The sequence below is a fragment of the Cyprinus carpio genome, chromosome A6 (assembly GCF_018340385.1).
Source record: "Cyprinus carpio isolate SPL01 chromosome A6, ASM1834038v1, whole genome shotgun sequence".
Lineage (NCBI taxonomy): Eukaryota > Metazoa > Chordata > Actinopteri > Cypriniformes > Cyprinidae > Cyprinus > Cyprinus carpio.
In genome coordinates this window covers 28,173,716-28,193,828 of record NC_056577.1, presented here as the reverse complement: position 1 = coordinate 28,193,828, position 20,113 = coordinate 28,173,716, and the positions used below count along the sequence as shown (strand labels likewise).

The following is a 20,113-nucleotide window of genomic DNA, read 5'->3' as shown; positions in this document are numbered from 1 at the left end:
TGAGTGGTTTTTAGTGCATTGCTGTTTGGTTGCTAGGGTGGTCTGGATGGTGACTATGGGGATTTTTTTTTCACCACTAGATGAATATGAGTTTGATTGCTTTAAAAGTACTAGGCCTATTATAACTTTCTCTATTTCTCAATTAGCAATATGTATATTTCATCACTGTATGAAAAAAATGCAAAAAAGGGCAAAAGCCGTACCTAAAGTCAACAGGGACAACTGACATCGAAAAGATACAACTGTATTTTTTTTTAGCCCTACAATGTGCATATCAGTACCTTGAGTGGTATTATGTACCCTTAAGGTACTGCTATGAATCTTTTAGGGGGAAATAAGGTCCAAAGATGTCCCTTTGAGGTACTTTCCACATTTTAGGTGCACGTTTTACTGGTACACATTTTACTGTGTGTGTGTGTGTGTGTGTGTGTGTGTGTGTGTGTGTGTGTGTGTGTGTGTGTGTGTGTGTGTGTGTGTGTTTTGAGAGTTTTCGGACTGGCTGATGCTGTTCTATAAGCTTCTTGATTTCACAGAAAATCTAAATCAATGAGATGAATGTGTGAATTAATACTTTCAGGTTAAAATTTGTAAAATTCCTTTAAGATAATTTCCAGAAAACCTCATTTTAAGATGTCTAACTATGCAAAGGGCACAAAATGTCTTTCCATTGCCTTGCATTCATGTACAATTATAAAAAAGATATTATGGAGACAGTCAGAATATTTTAAAAGTCATTCAAAATCATTCTCAGATCACTATGAATTTTATGTATGCATCACATCCAGACTCATGTTGCTAACAGTAATACCCAAATATTTCAGCCAATACTCTTTTTTAGTGAGTGAGTAGTGAATTGGTTACATCAATGCCCCAGTAGATGGTGACCAGCAAATGTCTTTTTAACAATTATGATACATTTTTGCAAGTATTTATTATTTCTTTCTGCTTTTTTAAACACTGGGGGGGGGGGATAAGCAGTTACATAGCAATATCGCCAACTGTGGGATTGGCATGGAAATGCCATGAGCATTTAAAAACATTTTTGTCCTACCGTCTTTACATTCGCTCATAAAACTTTTGCAAAAAGCATTATAGTTTTTCCTCCCACCTTATATTATTCAATCACAAAAGCTTTGAAAGAGAATGCAAAGTTTCTCAAGGCCCAGCAAAATTTGTGCAAGAGAATGCAAATATTTTGTGAGTGAACGCAAAGTTTCTCAGGGGAACGCAAATGTTTTACAAGAGATTGCAAAAGCATTTAAATATAATTTTTCCTTCAATCAATTTTTTTCCCATCACCACATCCCTTTAGGGACTCCGTAAGAAATAGTGTTTAAGCATCAAAAAGCAGATCTCTGCATCAAAGCAGATGTATTATTTATCCTCCATTTTGTTAACATAAATCCACTTTAACTGAACTTTCCGGGCTTGACGTTTATCAAGCTGCAGAGAAATACAATAGCAACAGCCTAGACCAATGACTTACGGCTTTCAATAACATCCTGACATGGTGAAACGATTTTGCTTCAAAGCATATTTGTTCCATTTTAGCACCTAAGCAAAAAAAACAACAACAACTAAATGAAAGACCTGTAAATCTCAGCACAGTGTTAAACTGCCATGATGGTCGTAAGAACGCCGAAAACAAGCCCATATTGTGTTTGACTGCTAAAACTGACAGGCTCAATTGGACCGTGAAGGATTTGACTATCCTCCCCTGCAAAACGTGCCAGCAATATGGAATCTTTTTGTGATCGGTTGTTAGGTTTTCAAACGGCTCCATTTCAACTGGCGAATTGCTTCGATCCTCAAATCTAGTCTTATCTCTGCATGTAGCTATAGCATAATCACATATACATATGAAAGAAAACGGCTTGAACAAAAGGCCATGTGCCCAAAGCTGCCCTTGAGCCAAGTCCAAGTCGTGGGTGGGGTTCAGGGTGGGGAGAGAGATAACATAAGCGAATATTCCGATATGTGTTTCATATTCTTTGTCATAGATCAAGGCCAAGACAAGATGGTGTGGAATGAATTTATGATCAGACACCTCCTTTGAAGTTCTCGCTGTTCTTTCAAAGAATTGTCTGACGATGAGTAACTTTGAAGACTTTCTATGTTAGGTCAGAAGAAAGTGCCCCAGTAGGTGGTGAAAAAGAGAGAGAAATCTTTCCTCTGTCGATCTTTCGATCTCTGCTCTGCCAGCTTATTTATTAGACATGAGAGGGTCAAAAACTGCCAGGGGCGCCCATTTCAATCTGTCAACTCTTCACTGCTGCAGTTTGCACCTGGGGACTCCCGCCCCCAGCCCTGCCTGACAAGCACAAAACATGGAAACCTTTCAGGTAATTGTGTGCTTTATTGTCTCGTATTCCCCTAATTACAATCAGAGAGGGGTCGTTTCTGCCCTGACAAAGAAATAACAAGCATCAGAGAAAAATAACAACCGATTGCCATAGCCTATAATTGCGATTTTCAGCCCCAAATTGCAGCCTAATGATTACAGGCGTGGGGCAGACCTGGCAGAGAATGCTGGGATGCATGAATGCTGCTTGAGCGAGAGAGAGAACAAGAGAGAAGGAGATGAGATAGAAAACGCAGAGAAGCACAGTTTCTTCAGCTGTAGTCAGATTTCATTGTATGGATTCCAACTCTTTTTGTTATATGAAGGCATAAAATTCTTGAGGATTCTTGGGAATATTTTTCATGGCTTCATCCTTTTTTTTTCGGTTCATTAGTTAACATTAGTTAACTACTTTAGTTAATATGAACTAAGAATGAATACTTCTATATAAATGCATTTATTCATCTTAGTTATCATGTTAATTCCAACATTTACTAAATTTTTAATCATTATTAAGATCAATAGTTGTGCTTGTTAACATTAGTTAATGCACTGTGAATTAACATGAACTAACAGTGAACAACTGTATTTTCATTAACTAACATTTACAAAGATTAATAAATACTGTAATAAATGTATTGTTCATTGTCTGTTCATGTTAGTTAATACATTAACTATCATTAATGGAACCTTACTGTAAAGAGTTACCATTTTTTTAATAAAGATTTTTTCAATTATACATTTATGTATAGATTTAATTGTTTATATATATACACACACACACATACATACATGCATCATTACATTATTAAAACTGTGATCTTCTATACAAAGATATAGTGCATAAAGATTTCATTATTTAATGTGTGAGAATGTATTATTGTTTATTATTAATTTAATCCATCATAAAAATATGAATTGTTACATTTGTAAAACTATGACCTTCTAAATAAGGAGTGGAATATGGTACATAACATAATATGGTACATATTTAATGTATTTAATGTGTGAAATGTACAACAGTGAGACTTAACAGTATGGATGCAGAGCATCCCTGAGATGAAAACAAATGAATAGTACTATTTTAAAATAAAAAGTAAAATATTCATTATTGTGTGTTGTTTACAGTATGACTGAGCTGCAATTTTGTCAAAGTGTGAAAAATATTATATTCCATTTTTCTGTGTATTTATGATTCATAAAATGATAGTTATTAATTTAGCCATAGCAAGACCAATTTTATTCCAAAAATGTATTTTCCATTGCTGCCATTTCCAGAAATAATGGTGATCTGACATGTGGTGGAAATATAATGACATTCATAAGAACAGAATTCTCCTGTGATGCATCTATGTACACTGCTGGACACTGCTAGTAGACAAACTTAGTAGAGAGTTTGAAAAGTGTCTTGAGGAAATTAATTTTCCATGGGGCAAAAGTGCCCATAGTCGAAGAAACACCCTATTACAAGAAACTTCTGTTCCATCACAGAATGCAAGAGCAACACTCGCTTTATCTGAAAACGCAAACCTAACCGAAAGTTCAGAGCTGTGTCGAAAGCTGACAGTAAAGGCCTCAGGATGTTCTGCGGCATTGGAGATAATGGAGATTCGGAAAAACAGAAAGGAGTAGGAATAAGAGCTTCCAAACACCGACACGCTACAACAAGCATGGCATGGGTGTGTGGCAGGTGCGGGAACCCACAGATGGGGGAGGGCAAGTGGGGCGACTCTAGCTTAGATGGCAGCCTCTGAGACCGGTTCCAGCTCTGCCACGATTATGCTGTCAGGAACGTGGGCAGTACATCCGTGACTTGTAATGGTGGAGCAGAACTCTACAGTGTATGGTCTCCATTTGCAAACACTGCATGTCTCAATTATATGTTGTGCTCACTGTAAACAAATGAGATGAGCTTCATAAATATGTTGTGTGTTAATTGCATCAAATGAGAGCGGCTTACTTATCTGTAAGTAATATTTTTTTCTACAGGTAGTTTAAGGACACAATTCTTATGCAAACCTAATTTTCTTGTCCTCTATTAATCCTAACGGTTGTTATGATTACCTCCTCAGGCAGAAAAGATTGATTTTTATGAACATAAATTTGAATCTCTGTGGAAAGTATAACAAAAACCAGTCATTTTAAAGTAATTTTATATCAAGGCAACCATATATATTACAATTTCTAACACTATACACTCTATGGTTTAAGTTTTAAGCAATTCATATTTTATTCAGCAAATACTGATCAAAAGTGACAGTAAAGACATTTATAATGTTACAAAAGATGTTTATTTCAAATAAATGCTGTTCTTTTAAACTTTCTATTCCTCAAAGGATCCATAAAAAAACAGTTTCCACAAAAATACTAAGCAGCACAACTGTTTTCAACATTAATAATAATAAGAAGAAATGTTTCTTGAGAAGCAAATTGGCATATTAGAATGATTTCTGAAGGATCATGTGACACTGAAGACTGGAGTAATAATGCTGAAAATTCAGCTTTGCATCACAGGAATAAATTACATTTTAAAATATATTCAACTATAAAACAACATTCCTGATTTTACTGTATTTCTGCTCAACTAAATGCAATCTCGGTGAGCATAAAATACTTTTTCATAAACATAACAAATCTTATCAACCCCAAACTTTTGAATAGTAGTTTATATATACTTATGTGTGCTGGAAAATCAACCAAAATGTTTTTTATCTTACAGAATCAAGCTTTAGTGCCTTTTTTAGTTAATTTCTGATGATGCCTGGCAGCAGAACAAGATTTTTTTTTCTCTTTAGGCAAGTAGGTTAGATGTTTTTTTTTTTCTCTTTTTTTTGGCAGAAAACACACTCACACACACACAACAATAATACATGAGCTTTTGGACTGTGTGTTCAGAATCAACAATCTGTTTTGTCACAACGGTTCATTTGTAATGACCGAAATGCATTTTTGCTTTGCTCTTGATATAAATAGACTTTGCAACGGAACCTAGCATCTTCACAGTTTAATTAACAAAACCAGTTCTCACCCCGGCTTTGAGAATAATAATAAGCCACTGAGTCACACTGCTGTTAGAACCAGTAATTGAAATAACGCGGCTGTACCAGAAACATTATTGCCGCCAAAATGCCGACCGCATATTAATTTGTCCATCCGTGCTTTCCGAACATGTAAGCAAAAGTAAACTAATGAGTGTGCAACCTAAAATCAGGTAGGAAGGAAAACTGAAAAAGTCACACAAAGCTGATCATCAAAATTTCAGCCTGGGACGATATTTTTCAGCACAGCTCTGCTATATTGAGAGAGCTTATGGTAAAATGGTTTGCTTTGAGAGTGGCATATTGAAAATAAGTCCAGTGGGATTGAAAAGAGAGTGTGGAGAGAGGAATCTGGCCCAGAGCAATTTCACTGTGTTTACACAGCGCCTCACAACAAGACTGCCACATAAACTCAGCCTGATGGAGCCCAGGGCAACCAGTAAGCATACATAGACCGGCTAGCGGACCGTAAGAATTACATTCAACATAGAGCAGCAACACACCTTACTGCAGTAAAATACAACTACTGTAGCACATACAGTACATGATTGCATTTAGTGTATTTGTGTGTAGGAACAAAACAGGTGGTGGAGATAGAACCATGTAGATACGTAGGAAAGTAAAATTACAAATGAGATTTATCCACTGAGAAAAAGACTCCAATAAGCTCACGTGTCTCTTCTAGAATTTCACAAAAAATGTTGAACTGCTAGATTTGCTAAGACACAAATGTGTGCAATCAAAAAGAGATCGCAGCATGAATTCAAATATTTCTCAACATATTCTGCAACGAAATAATCTAGTCTATACTACTGATTAAACATAATTCATTTTATAACTCTCTACTCGTACTGTAAGCCAACAAGTGTGAGTCTGTTTTTATGTCTATTTTTATTTTTTATTTTTCTTTAAGAAAAACATCTGAGAAGAAGTTGGTGTGTCATTGAAACAGCCGTATGAGTTTTGAAAGAGTTTCTTCTGAGCAATAAAAATGTCCCGTGGAGATATTAGCACACACAAAAACAAAATTCTAACATTAAATCTTTTTTAATATTTCAGCTTTTTCGCATAGACAGTAAGGTTAATTTTAGGTAGAATTATTCATTTTAATATATATTAAAAGTGATTTTAATGGGGTCTTAGGAAAAATATCTATATAATACTGTATAATACTGTTCAAAAGTCATTTTTCAAAATATTTTTATAAAGAAATTAATACTTTTATCCATCAACAATTCATTAAATTGATTTAGCATTTTTTAAATTACTTTGTAACAATAACACTTTGTAACATTTCAAATAAATGTTGTTCTTTTGTACTTCCTATTCATAAAAGAATCCTGAAAAAAAAATTTTATTAAGCTTTCTGCAAAATACACTGCTCAAACAAATTAAAGGAACACTTTTTAATCAGAGTATAGCATCAAGTAAATTAAACTTCTGGGATATTGATCTGGTCAGTTACGTAGCAGAGGGGGTTGTTAATTCATTTCAGCTGCTTTGGTGTTAATAAAATTAACAACAGGTGCACTAGATTTTTTTCACTAGTTTTGCATTTGGCTAGGGTCAGTGTCACTACTGATAGCAGGAGGCGATACCTGGAACCTACAAAGGTTGCACAGGCAGTCCAACTCCTCCAGGATGGCGCATCAATATGTGCCATTGCCAGAAGATTTGCTGTGTCTCCCAGCACAGTCTCAAGAGCATGTAGGAGATTCCAGGAGACAGGCAGTTACTCTAGGAGAGCTGGACAGGGCAGTAGAAGGCCCTTAACCCATCAGCAGGACCTGTATCTGCTCCTTTGTGTGCAAGGAGGAACAGGATGAGCACTGCCAGAGCCCTACAAACTGACCTCCAGCAAGCCACTGGTGTGAATGCCTCTGAGAAAACAATCAGAAACAGACTTCATGAGGGTGGCCTGAGGGCCTGATGTCCTCTAGTGGTCTCTGTGCTCACTGCCTGGCACCGTGTAGCTTGATTGGCATTTGCCATTGAACACCAGAATTGGCAGGTCTGTGCTTTTCACAGATGAGAGCAGGTTCACCCTGAGCACGTGTGACAGATGTAAAAAGGTCTGGAAAAGTGGTGGAGAATGTTATGCTGCCTGTAACATTGTTCAGCATGACCGGTTTGGTGGTGGGTCAGTGATGGTCTGGGAAGGCATATCCATGGAGGAACACAGAGACCTCTACAGGCTAGACAATGGCACACTTACTACCATTAGGTATCGGGATGGAATCCTTGGACCCGTTGTCAGACCCTACGCTGGTGCATTGGGTCCTTGTTCCTCCTGGTGCATGACAATGCCCGGCCTCATGTGGCGAGAGTATGCAGTCAGTTCCAGTAGGATGAAGGAATTGATAACACTGAATGTCCCCCACGCTCGCCTGACCTAAATCCAAAAGAACACTTCTGGGACATTATGTTTTGGTCCATCTGACGTCGCCAGGTAGCACCTTAGACTGTCCAGAAGCTCAGTGATGCCCTGGTCCAGATCTGGGAGGGAATACCCCAGGACACCATCCTTCGTCTTATTAGGATCGTGCCCTGACGTGGTCAGGCATGCATACAAGCACATGGGGGCCATACAAACTACTGAGTACCATTTTGAGTTGCTGCAGTGAAATTTCAGCTTAATGGACTAGCCTGCTGCATCCTTTTTTCACTTTAATTTTGAGTGTCTTTGAATTCAGCCCTCTGTAGGTTGATAATTTTCATTTCCATTAAACAATGTGGCATCTTTTCATTCCAAACAAATTACCCAGTCCATATCAGTATAGATATCCTGCATGATATTTTTCCCCATTGAGATCTGATGTGTTTTCAAAGTGTTCCTTTTATTTTTTTGAGCAGTGTATTTAACATAGACGTAAATAAGAAATCAGCATGTTAAAATGATTTCTGAAGGATCATGTGACACTGAAGACTGGAGAAATGATGCTGAAAATTCAGGTTTGCAACACAGGAATAAATTACATTTTAAAATACATTAAAATAAAAAGTTATTTTGTAATACTGTTTAAAATGTATGTTTTGTTAAATAAATGCGGCACTGGTGAGCATAAGAGACTTCTTTCAAAATCGTAACAAAAATTCCCACCCCAAACTTTTGAACAGTAGTATGTATATACTTAATATATATAGGTTTTCATCAACAATTGGAATTAAAAGGGGGGTCTAATGCTATTTCATGCATTCTGACTTATTTACACTGCTAAAGAGTTGGATTCTCATCTTGTCTCTTTTAATTTAAATCTAGATTTATATACACTGGCCCTTGAAAACATCTACGCGAATACACTTGCCCAAAAAAAAAATGCAGGGGAAGAGTTTAAGTTTTATTAAAAGTCAGGGGAACAAGTCTCCTGCGTATGCCCATGCTACAGAGAGCCATTGCGGAGGGGTGAAAGAGCTGCATGCGGCTCGGGAGCTGCGGGTTGCTGACCCCTGAGATAGCCCATCCAACAGGGCCGTGATACAATTTGGTAGCCCAACTGGAAGACACAATAGCCTCAAGACGTCAGGCTAGCAATTCTGCTAACCCAGTTTTGTTCCTGTTTTATTTATTTCGATGTCATAGCTCCATCCATGGCACGCCTCCAGGAGCTCGAGTGTTTTTGGAGAGAAGTTTAAAGCTGTATCTGTTTTTCATAAATCAAATAAAACTAAAGACTCTTCTGAGATATGAGGGAAGCAGTACTACTCTATAGGTCCTCAAGATTAGCATGGGATTGGTGTGTTATGTCCCCTTTAAAGGGTTCATATGATGCTGCTAAAAAGAACATTATTTTGTGTAATTGGTGTAATGAACTGTGTTTATGCGGTTTAAGGTAAAAAAATATATATTTTCCACATACTATACATTATTGTTTCTCCTCTATGCCCCAACTTTCTGAAACGTGTTGATTTATACACGGCTCATCTCTCTGAAAAGAGAGGTGTGCTGTGATTGGCCAGCTATCCAGCGCATTGTAATTGGCCGAATGCCTCAAGCGTGAGACGGAAATGTTATGTCTCTTAACATATTGTGTAGCCTTGTCTGGCTGGAGCAATGAGACAAAAACATAAAACCCATTATAAACGTGATATAAACATGATTTCTAGTCGTGTCTTCTTTTGGAAGGCAAAAACAAAGTAGTTTCACTTTCTCAATTAAACAACGTCACACAGGATCCGCGGCTGGCTTGAGTGAGCAAAGGCCAGAGTCCTAGAGTGAGCCGTGGTCTACAGTGAGCCGTGGCCGGCTTGAGTGAGCCGAGGCCGGAGGCCTAGAGTGAGCCGCGGTCTAGATTGAGTCGAGGCCATCTTGAGTGAGCAAAGGCGTGCGGCTTGAGAACGGTGTGACAGGTGGATTCTACGAAGGAGCGCACCTTGGTCTTGCAGCAACCACATGTGACGGGCTGGACACCGCTTCGTCCACGGTGAAAGCCGATTCGGCGATCCACAGTGCAAAGTTGATGTATTTCCTCAGCGACCAGCACGGATCAGCTCCAGGCATGATGAAGCGGATATCGTCCTCTTTTGGAAGGCTAAACAAAGTAGTTTCGCCTTTCACAGTGAAACACACAGCATCTATACGACATGGCGGCAGCAGCAACAACAATACTACAACGAGAATAAAAAGTACACCTTCTTTCTTTGCGTGAACATCTGGATGGCATTATGCAAATCTTCCCACATACTGACGTAGATATGTGGGGGGTGTTAGAACGAGCCGTTTCAGGGGGGCGTGGATGAGTCTCAACTTTTATAAAGAATATCTCTTTGGATTTGGGACTTCAGTCTTTGCAACTTCACAGATCTTCTTTATTCACCAAGAGCTTGTAACACTCCAAAGAGAAAAGAAAATTTGAAATCGCATCATACGACCCCTTTAAGAGAAAACATTTCAGACAAAGTTCATACTTGAATGAAACATAACTGAGATCTCATGAACCATGAAAAAGCAACCGCTGAGCAATAACATTTACCTTTGGGGACATAAGGAGGTAGAGAGAGATAGAGAAGAAAAATGGGCACAGTCCAGACCCGGTGGCCAAAAGAGAAAGAATGAGTCTGCGAGAGATGTATTTCCTGTTTTAATCTCAAAGGAACACACCGTGCAGTATGAGGGGATGTTCTCACTCTGGAGGGAGGCGGCGATGGCACACTGACGACTCCTAGGCAACCAATTTGTTTGTTTATTGTCTTGGTGTTTTGTCGCGGTTACAGTTCATTGCAGTTTAACTCCTCTCCAGCACGCTCTTTTAAATGGCATCTATAAAACATGGGGCCTCTTTCACCCGTCTTCCTCATCCCTCTCTCACGCTCGGCTGTTTTTGTATCCCCCTTTTTTTCTCCATCCCTTTATCCCTTCCCTCTCCTTCTGTTTCTTTCAGTAACTCGTTCTTTCTCTATCTCTTTGTCTCTCAGTCCTCACATCAGTCAAGCATTATGTGGCAGCAGAGAAGCTTCCAGGATGCCCACTCACATTCTCTGTGCTTACAAACCACCCTGCTCTCTGCTAAATCCAATCAAACACGGAGCTGCATTTGACAAAAAGCAAATCGGTTCAGGGAATAATCACTTGCGAAATATCCACAAGGTTACGCTGTTGCATAATCAAGGTTAGTCGAGTTTAGCGTAATGATTTGCAACTAGTTCTTTATGTGATGAACAATAAAATTCAGTTTTGTGGATATTCCTGCCTAAAACATTTTAAAGGTGAAGTAACTTCTGCAGCAAGCTCATTCGTCCCCCCGGCAAATCACTCCAGCCCACCGCCTTGAGCGTCCACGGCGGCAGACTGCTCCGCCATTCTCGATGGCACCATGGAGTCACCACAGCGGCGAGGGATCCTCGGCAGCATGTCCCTCCTTCCTCCCGGGTTTCAACACCAGTGCAACGCAGTTCATAAGTTGGGAAGAAGGAGGCCGTGAACCGGCGAACATTTAAATCCAACTTTACAAAATAGCATGACAGCCCCTCACGGACGACTGCCGCACACAAACAAAACCAAAACACAAAATAAAATCCAGGCCTGGTCCTCTCTCGTCCTTTACTGTCGTAACTCCTCTTTTTATCCTTCCGGAGCTCCTCCGTAGGATTTAAGACTCAACTCAAGAGTGGCGCAGGTGTCGCTCATTTCCAATTACTCCACCGCCCGCCCCACTCGTCACACTATTGTTTTTTATACAAAATATAAAATTTATTTCTGGGATGCAAAGCTGAATTTTCAGCAGTCATTACTCCAGTCTTCAGTGTCACATGATCCTTCAGAAATCATTCTAATATTTCTTCTTATTATCAGTGTTGAAACAGTTGCACCGCTTAATATTTTTGTGGAAACTGTGATGCATTTGTTCAGGATTCATTGATGACTAGTAAATTCAATAGAACTGCATTTATTTGAAATATAAATCTTTTGTGAAATTATATAAATGATCAATTAAATGCATCCTTGCTGCATAAAAGTATTAGTTTATATAACATTGTGACCATTTACATTAGGAATCTTCTTTTCTTCCTCATGATCTGTGCTGTTACTTGACTGTTTGTTGTTATTTTGTTGAGGCTTTGTCATTGTTCTTGCACACACACACACAGTGAGATAAGCTGCGGCTCCTATGAGCCATCACAGCTTTCTCAATTGGCTACGCAACTGAGCTTTGGACACATTACGTAGAGTGTGACATCCATCTCAATGTGTGCTGTAGCTGCTATACTTGCAGATTCAATGCTCTGTAGTGGCTCTGAATTGGTAATTCAAGCATGCTGTTTTGAGACTGCTTTAGTACTTTTAATTACAAACCCAAAGATTAGGATTCGATGGAGGAAAAATCCCCAACATGGCTTCATTATCCATGCTAGCTCTGTAAGAATGTAAAAACCAGGAGGATGTGCTAAAATGAATGAAAACACATTATGCAAAGAAGGTAAATGGGAAGACTGGGGCTAGTTGTCACATACAAAAGCAACAGGCTTATTGTCACACTACATGGGGTAAGTTGTCACAGTGGAATCTGCTATTAAACAGACTATTATTGGTTTTCCAGCTAAATTTAATGAGTGAAACATTAATGAGACACTAAACAATTGATGAAATGACAAAAATGTAAACGGTAACGTATCAAGCATTGGTCTTTTGACTGAAAACCTCATAGTTACTGAGCCCTTGTGACAACTGGTTCATCCGTTTCTTGCTAACAGAGGCCAGATAGGTTGCATGATTTTAATCTGACACAGCAACGGTATGATTGCACCGAACAGAGCCTCATTTCTGAGGCAGGAAGACAATGGCAAATCCATCTCACATCGGTTGCAGTTCCCCCTCACAAGCATGCAAAGCAATATCTCCAAATTACATCCTCTGGAATTCAACAGGCTTAAGGCCCAGGACACGACAAGAGCGCTCTTTTCCTCAGGAAGCAAAACAGGCTGGACGGGCCTCTCGCACCTCTGCCTTGCCTCCGCAATAAATCACCTGCCATCTCATGTATGTATAGTGATCTTAAACACCCCTCCCTCCAAACCAAATCTACCCGAGTGATGATCTATGATTGGTCGGCGTGGCTAGAAGTAAGTTGGACCATTATGAAAGATGCAGAGCAGTGGCTCTCAACTCATTTTATATAGCCTAACAACTGGTTATAACACACACACACACACACATACATATATATATATATATATATATATATATATATATATATATATATATATATATATGGTTATATACATAATGACTTAACTATGGGTGGTCTGAACTATGGGTGATTCGTTGGGTCAAATAGAGTCTGCTTTAATGTTGCTAATTTTTTTAAATCTGTTAATGCGTTTTTATTACATAAATTTCAACAGCCCTAGATTCAACAGGAGAGATTCTCTTCACACACTGAGTTGCAGTCTGACACATTTTGGCCTCCTCCTTTTGATTGACAGGATATCATTTGCCCTGATCATAATTTGCCCTATTTTTCATCAATCGCTCAATAGTGGAAAAAAAAGCTTTTATCAGCGATACGGATTATTGGCAGATACATCGGTGCACCGCTAATATATATATATATATATATATATATATATATATATATATATATATATATATATATATACACACACACAAACGATATCCTCGTGCAGACCACTATGGGTGTGACGAGATCTGACTGGTCTTGCAAGAAGGTAACAATATCCTCGTGCAGACCTTTCAGATATATTTGCATTAAACTGGCACTTTCATCAGTGGTATGTAATGTAAGGTATGTAAGATATTATGTTCACATCAGGCAAACAGCCGCATGATAAGCGGGAAAATTACGCAGTAAAGTCTTTATCCAGTCATAAAAGAATTCACAGTTTAACCGGAATGTCACGGAATTTTTCAAATTTTGAATTAATTAACCAAAAGTAGGTCATTACACTTAAATCAAATCACGATATGGGCTAGTATCTGTAAATATAAAGCCACAAAGTCGATTTAAATATGAATCCTGCATGTTCTGCTTGTCTCTGTTAATGAATTGCGCAGACACACGGTTTACACACACACACACACACACTGAAGCGTGCATGACGCTCGCAGTGATTTCATTGCCTGCCGTCACACTAAATGAGGACGTAAACATATGAACAACATCTCCAGAACTGCTCTGAGAGTGACTTCATGAGGATTTTACCATTTGATTTGAGTAAAACTAACGTCATATCACATACACAGAACTGGAAAGGTGTTCACATCAAAATAAAAGTCAGGTTTGAAATAACGACAATAGAATGTACACAGCCTACTACTACTACTATTACTACTTCTAAAATGAAACAAACATTATTTTAAAGGAATAATCAAACAACATTTCTTCCATGTTTTAATTTTAATAGTAAATCCCCTTTGTTTGCCAAAAAAATCAAGTTTGCTTAATTTTCAATAATTAAATGATAAATGATGAAATTAATGTTTTATGCCTTCATTTGATAACCAGAAAAAAATTAAATACACAACACAGAATTTCTGAGGGAAAAAATTAATAAGGCTACTTTAAGAAAAAATGTAATGAATAAATCAAGTTGTGTTATGCATTAAAATAGTTAGACATGCTAAAACACAGAATTTGGTAACAATAAAAAATATAAATAATATGGTGAGAAAAAAAATAAAACATTTCATAGGGCCCTAAACATGTATTTTTTGTTAAACTTTTAATAAATTGATGTGAAAATGTATATACTATTAAAAAGTAGTTGAGAAAAACTAAATGGAAAAAAACTTTTTTATTAAAGTGTAAATCAGTTTACTAAATAATAAACTTGACTGACTGCTACTTTAAAGGGATATTATTTATGTTGTTTATTATCTATTTGTATGTATACTATATAATTTTACTAAATTATTTGCCTGTCAGTTGAGTTTGTGGCTAAATCTTTTGCAGTGTTTACATGCTGTTTATACCTGCATAACATTTATTAAAATAGATGTTTAATTTCATAAAGTACAATTTGATTTCAAAATGCACCTACATTTTACAGTTGGAAAAAATAAATGTTTCCCTATATATTTCATCATTGAGGATTTCTTAAAAAAAGTTCAAACATCTCATCACACCCCTAGTACACACACACACACACACACACACACAAAATGTTCTATTACTTTTTCCACAACAATATTATTATATATTTTGTGGTATTTTTTAATCTATTGAAAAAATATCACTAAATGTATAATAACATTGCTTTGACTCTTTTAACTTTACTTTATCTTATTTGCAGTAAGACTTGTTCTTTTACCTGCAGAAGAGACTTGCAACTCATTTCTGTGGCAGTTGAGAACAACTGACGTAGAAAACAAAAAAGCTTCTAGACGACACCACCTGCTTACCAGAAACTTCTATTCCTGAAGTCATTGTGCAGTAGCAGAAGTGACTCACGCATCTGCTTCTTACACATCCGTCTACTTGCAGAGAAAAACTAAATGTGATAAAGATATGCTTCATGTGTAGTTCACTGATCCATTAGTCTTGTTCTAATGTTTCTGACCTTAAAAGCAAATGTTAAGTCCTGTATAATTGCTAGCGCAAATGTCTGTAAAAAAGTATCTTGTCATCCTATTACTTCTAACGACTGCTGCATTGACCTGCCTTCAAGAGGAAGTCTGAGAGCTCCTCCTACGTGCCAGACCGCCATCTATCTATATCTCACAGATCAGAAGGTCACACACTCTCAAATGGATAGTACCTGAGCTTGACCACAGATACAAATGAGAAACATCTGTTCATATCTTACTGGCTTTCACTATCTTGTCAGGTGAACCTCTTATAAAAGCACTCTTCATTGAAATGGTGTCTTTATCAGTGTAAGATATCAAACTCATTAGAGAAAAACCAGGGAGACCAGGGATTATTTTCATCTTGTCAAGAACAATATACTGGAAGATATGAAACATGCTTTGCCGCAACTTTAGTTATAGGTTTATATAGTTCACCTAAAGACCTCAGACCTAGAATGCCATGCCTTGATGTTCTGTAGGACAGATAGATAGATAGATAGATAGATAGATAGATCTAAATAAATTAAAAAACATATATAAACATATTTTTGTTATGTATATTTGTATACGATGCATATATAAATATATATTGTCGCCATATGTTTGCTGCATATACCATAAAAATATTCATCCTTACATATGTACATAATATGGGTGTTTTATATTCGTTATAAACTTATAATCTTCATCTATTGAAAATTATATATCACCTAATACGTAACCATATGGCAATATCACTCACTTTTGATATAAGGTTATATATGTCATTACATTTCCATATGGGGACGTTCTACACAAGCTCTTCTTTTGAGTTCATGCAGAATGGCACGGTCAGTAAATAATATATTTAGAATTTTTATTTGAATTTCAGAATTTGAATTAATGGGTCATTCCTTTAATAAGAAAAATAACACATTTTTCTGTGGTGCTGTAGAAAATGATCTGAAATGCCAATATGTGGGTGAAATCAAACGTCTGTTTCAGTAATGCACTATGATCTGTCATCAGACTGTCAAATGATGCTCTGAGACACGAGACAGATTGCGATGCTGTGACCTTTGTTTGTGGGACCCGGAGAGCATAACCAATTTAAGTTGCCCAGCAGACACACTGACTTAAGCTAACAGAGCAGCGCCGTGTTTCAATGAAACAAACCCCCCAAAAATCTGCAGCTGCCCTTTGGTCCGTCTGTTAGCAATTCCCACAAATAACACAGCACAATAAAATCATCGCACAACAGGCCCACAGGCGTTTTCAAAGGCTGCTGACGGCAATCTATAAAGCACAGTAATGGGTCACTTGTCATGGGGCGTGAAAGGGAAGATCTACGGCGGCTCTCCAGTCACTCTCCCGGGAGCGCAATTAATCAAGGACGAATAGTATCAGCATGCAACAAAAGCCGTAAGGTTATTACAGCCACTGTTCTGCTGAATGAAATGCGATGATAGCACTAATTGCAAAAAACTGCTGACCGCACACAAGACGTGAAAAGTAGATGAAGGGCAGATGAAAAGGATGGAGACAAAGCAGGGGATGAAAAAGGAGGAGAAGTTGTGAGTGAGTTGGTGAAGTCAGGGCCGTCCCTGCTGACAAGATAAGCCGGGTGTTCGCTTTCATTTCTGCTGCTCTGCGATACTTGTTATACTTGTTCATTTTCATTTCTTTTTACACTTAGGATTCATTACAGACTATACAGTGCGTGAATATGCTATCAGTCTTGACTAATATATAGGTCGTTCTCAAAGCAAAGGCAGCCTGCTTGTCTAATCAGTGATTTAAAAGATAGCATTGTTAATTTGACGACACCTTTTAAAGGGTTGTTTTGGACCCCATTGACTTTCATTGTATAGTTGGAATATCTTCTTCTGTATTTTGCAGAAGAAATAAAAGCATACAGGTTTGGAATGACATGAGGGTGAGTAAATGATACTGGTAATATGATAATATGGAGCTCACACTTAAGGAGGAAAAACACCCATTCACAGGCCCAAACTGAGCAAAAATGTGTAATTTAGTGCAGATGTTATTAATACAACCAAATATATGGCATTTTGATAGCTTGTAATTCAAAACAGTGAGATTTTTGTAGCAGTATAGCTGAGTACTTACATAAAACGCATATAAATATCAGCTTTCCCTCTATATATGTCTTAGAAAGATGATATTTAAGTGCTTAGTTTTATGTTCAAAGCTCTGGGCAAAACATAATGCATTGCAATACAATGATGATTAAGAGATGCATGGATGTACTGTATAAATAAGCAATAAATCTTCAGTAAATTCTCATCTTGAAATATTAATAAAAAATATTAAGTGATAATAATATAAATTTTTTCTTGCATTTACTTTTAGAATCAAACTAAAATGCATTTTACTAAAAAAAAAGTATTGAAACGTATAAATTAATTATAAATAAGAAGGCATGTAAAAGATTATTTTTTTCTGCAAAGTTTTGATCTTATTGATAATTCACAGGCCTTAAAAATTAATGTATCAAATATAACACAGTAGGCTTTATAGGGTTTAGTTGTAATTTGGAAATGTTGACTATTTGTAGGCATCTTGTGCACTGTTGAGAAAAGCATGGCAGAAAATACACCTTATAAACATGGTTAATGAGGCTACAGGTGTTCGTGACAAAACTTAATTTCCCATCATTCTCTGTTGGCAGCATGTGAATGATAAAATACACAGATAAAACATCAGCTACGCTCCTGTTGTGTAACCTCTCCTGTCCACTTTGTTGCAATAGCGTTAAAAAGCTTCACAAAGCCTGTCTTTGTCAGGATGTGAAAAGAAATGAAACTGCAAATCTGTGTCCATTTACTTCCAAGCAAAATCACTCCAATGAACCAAATGACTTGTGAATCACCACACGCATCAAAATCACTCATGAATCATCGTATCATAATCACGATATGATGATTCGAATGACGATTAGACAACCAAGTGAATATTTAATAATCGCACTGTTAGGAATACAATTTATGTTGAAAGGGGAAAAAATGGAATTCATTAATTAATTTACTTTCAACTGTTCTGTCAGATGGCATTTTTATTCTTTGAACCAACTGCTTAACTGCACACACACAACTGTGGGATTCATTTTCAGTGAAGGATAAATAGATAATGCCTTTAATAACCACTAGATGGCGCAATCTCTGAAGATATGATGTCAAAATCAATATGAGACAGTGTCAGAATGGCATCTATAATGTGATATGCTTCCGGGTGAAACAGGATATTCACAGAAAAAGGGTGAGGGGCTTAATTTGGGGAGTTGATTGGATTGTGAAAAGTTGTGTCTATTTAGTTTTTAGGGGAACAGTTAAGGAATGTCAGGCAAACCTTTACGCAAACACTGGATTCCGACATACACAGATACAGCCAGATAAGGCATAATTTTGAAGATTTTGGACACAGTCATCAAATTTATTTGTAAAGGTGCACTTGTACTGTGGCCTGCAGCACAGATGCTGACTGACTATAATAATACATGCTCGGTAACTATGGGTAATGTGACATTGATCTGCAACCCCAACAACAATCAGCAATGATTCAGATCCAAACAAGCAGATTTGCCTTTCAAACTCAGCAACACAGAGGATTTCGCATTGTTCGACTGGCTGGTCTTCATATGTTCCACCATATTAGGCAATGTCCAACTTTAGTGGGCACCATCATCTTTCTATTAACCACCTAATCCATCAACATCAGCATCTCCATCAGTTCTGGTACGGTCACTACCATCTTCATAATACCGGCTCTATATCATCTTTTCATAACCAATGTTTCCCATAATTCATAATTATGAAATAAACACACAGTAAATCTGCTATTAATACACTTTAAATCAAGCAATAGTAGAACAGCTGCCAAATATGTTCAAGGTATTTCCTATGATTATGTCTAGTCAGTAAATTGCATTATATACAATTAAAAAAAATAAAAGAAAATTGTATATATATATATATATAATATTTTCTTTTCTATTTATATATGTGGTTCATTATAATTTGGAACTAAAATTCCAACAATTATAGCAATTTAATATATATATATATATATATATATATATATATATATATATATATATATATATATATATTATAGGTAATCGAAGACCAAACCGTTTTATGCGTCATCATTAATAAGTTGTACAAAGCATTTTTCTTATTTTATACTGTTACCAAGGCTAATTTCTAATATGAAATAAAAATAATCCAGGACTTACCTGTCGTTGAGCTGTCAATAAAAGTGAAGGGATAACGCTCTCATTTGCTTTTCATTGTCAGAAGTAAAACCCCCAGCACAGCAGTACCAAAGACTGATAATTTCCCTTTGCGCAAAAACGATCCCAAAAAAATCATCACCTACAGATTCATGCAAGAATGCAAATGATATTAAAACGATTCCTGCGTCAGTTCAGAAAGTCTCAAATGAGTCCTCCAAACTCCCACTCTCCGAAGTTCCTTCAGATGTGTGAACTTTGCGCGCTGGTACAGATCTGAAAGAGCATGTACGATGAGATCTTTAGTTGCAGTTATTATAACAAAGGGTTCAAATCTGTAAAATCGCTTTATCCATTACAGGCTTCTCATGTGCTTCTGGAGAGAGGCTTTTGGCTGCTGCAGGAATGTGTTCAGGATGGTTGCTCTGCTCGTAGTGTTGTATGGAGAGGGATGGTGAGGTGCTCCACTCGCCTCTCAA

At 37.2% G+C, this 20,113-nt stretch overlaps 1 protein-coding gene across 1 annotated transcript in view; it reads right to left on the bottom strand.

Annotated features, from left to right (window-relative positions):
* Window positions 1-20,113, bottom strand: part of LOC122145352 (chemokine-like protein TAFA-2) — an 84,853-nt gene extending 64,740 nt beyond the window's left edge. Inside the window, exon 1 of the mRNA XM_042758856.1 lies at window positions 19,638-20,113. The gene's annotated coding sequence lies outside the window, so the exon portion shown is untranslated. The remainder of the gene's footprint in view (window positions 1-19,637) is intronic.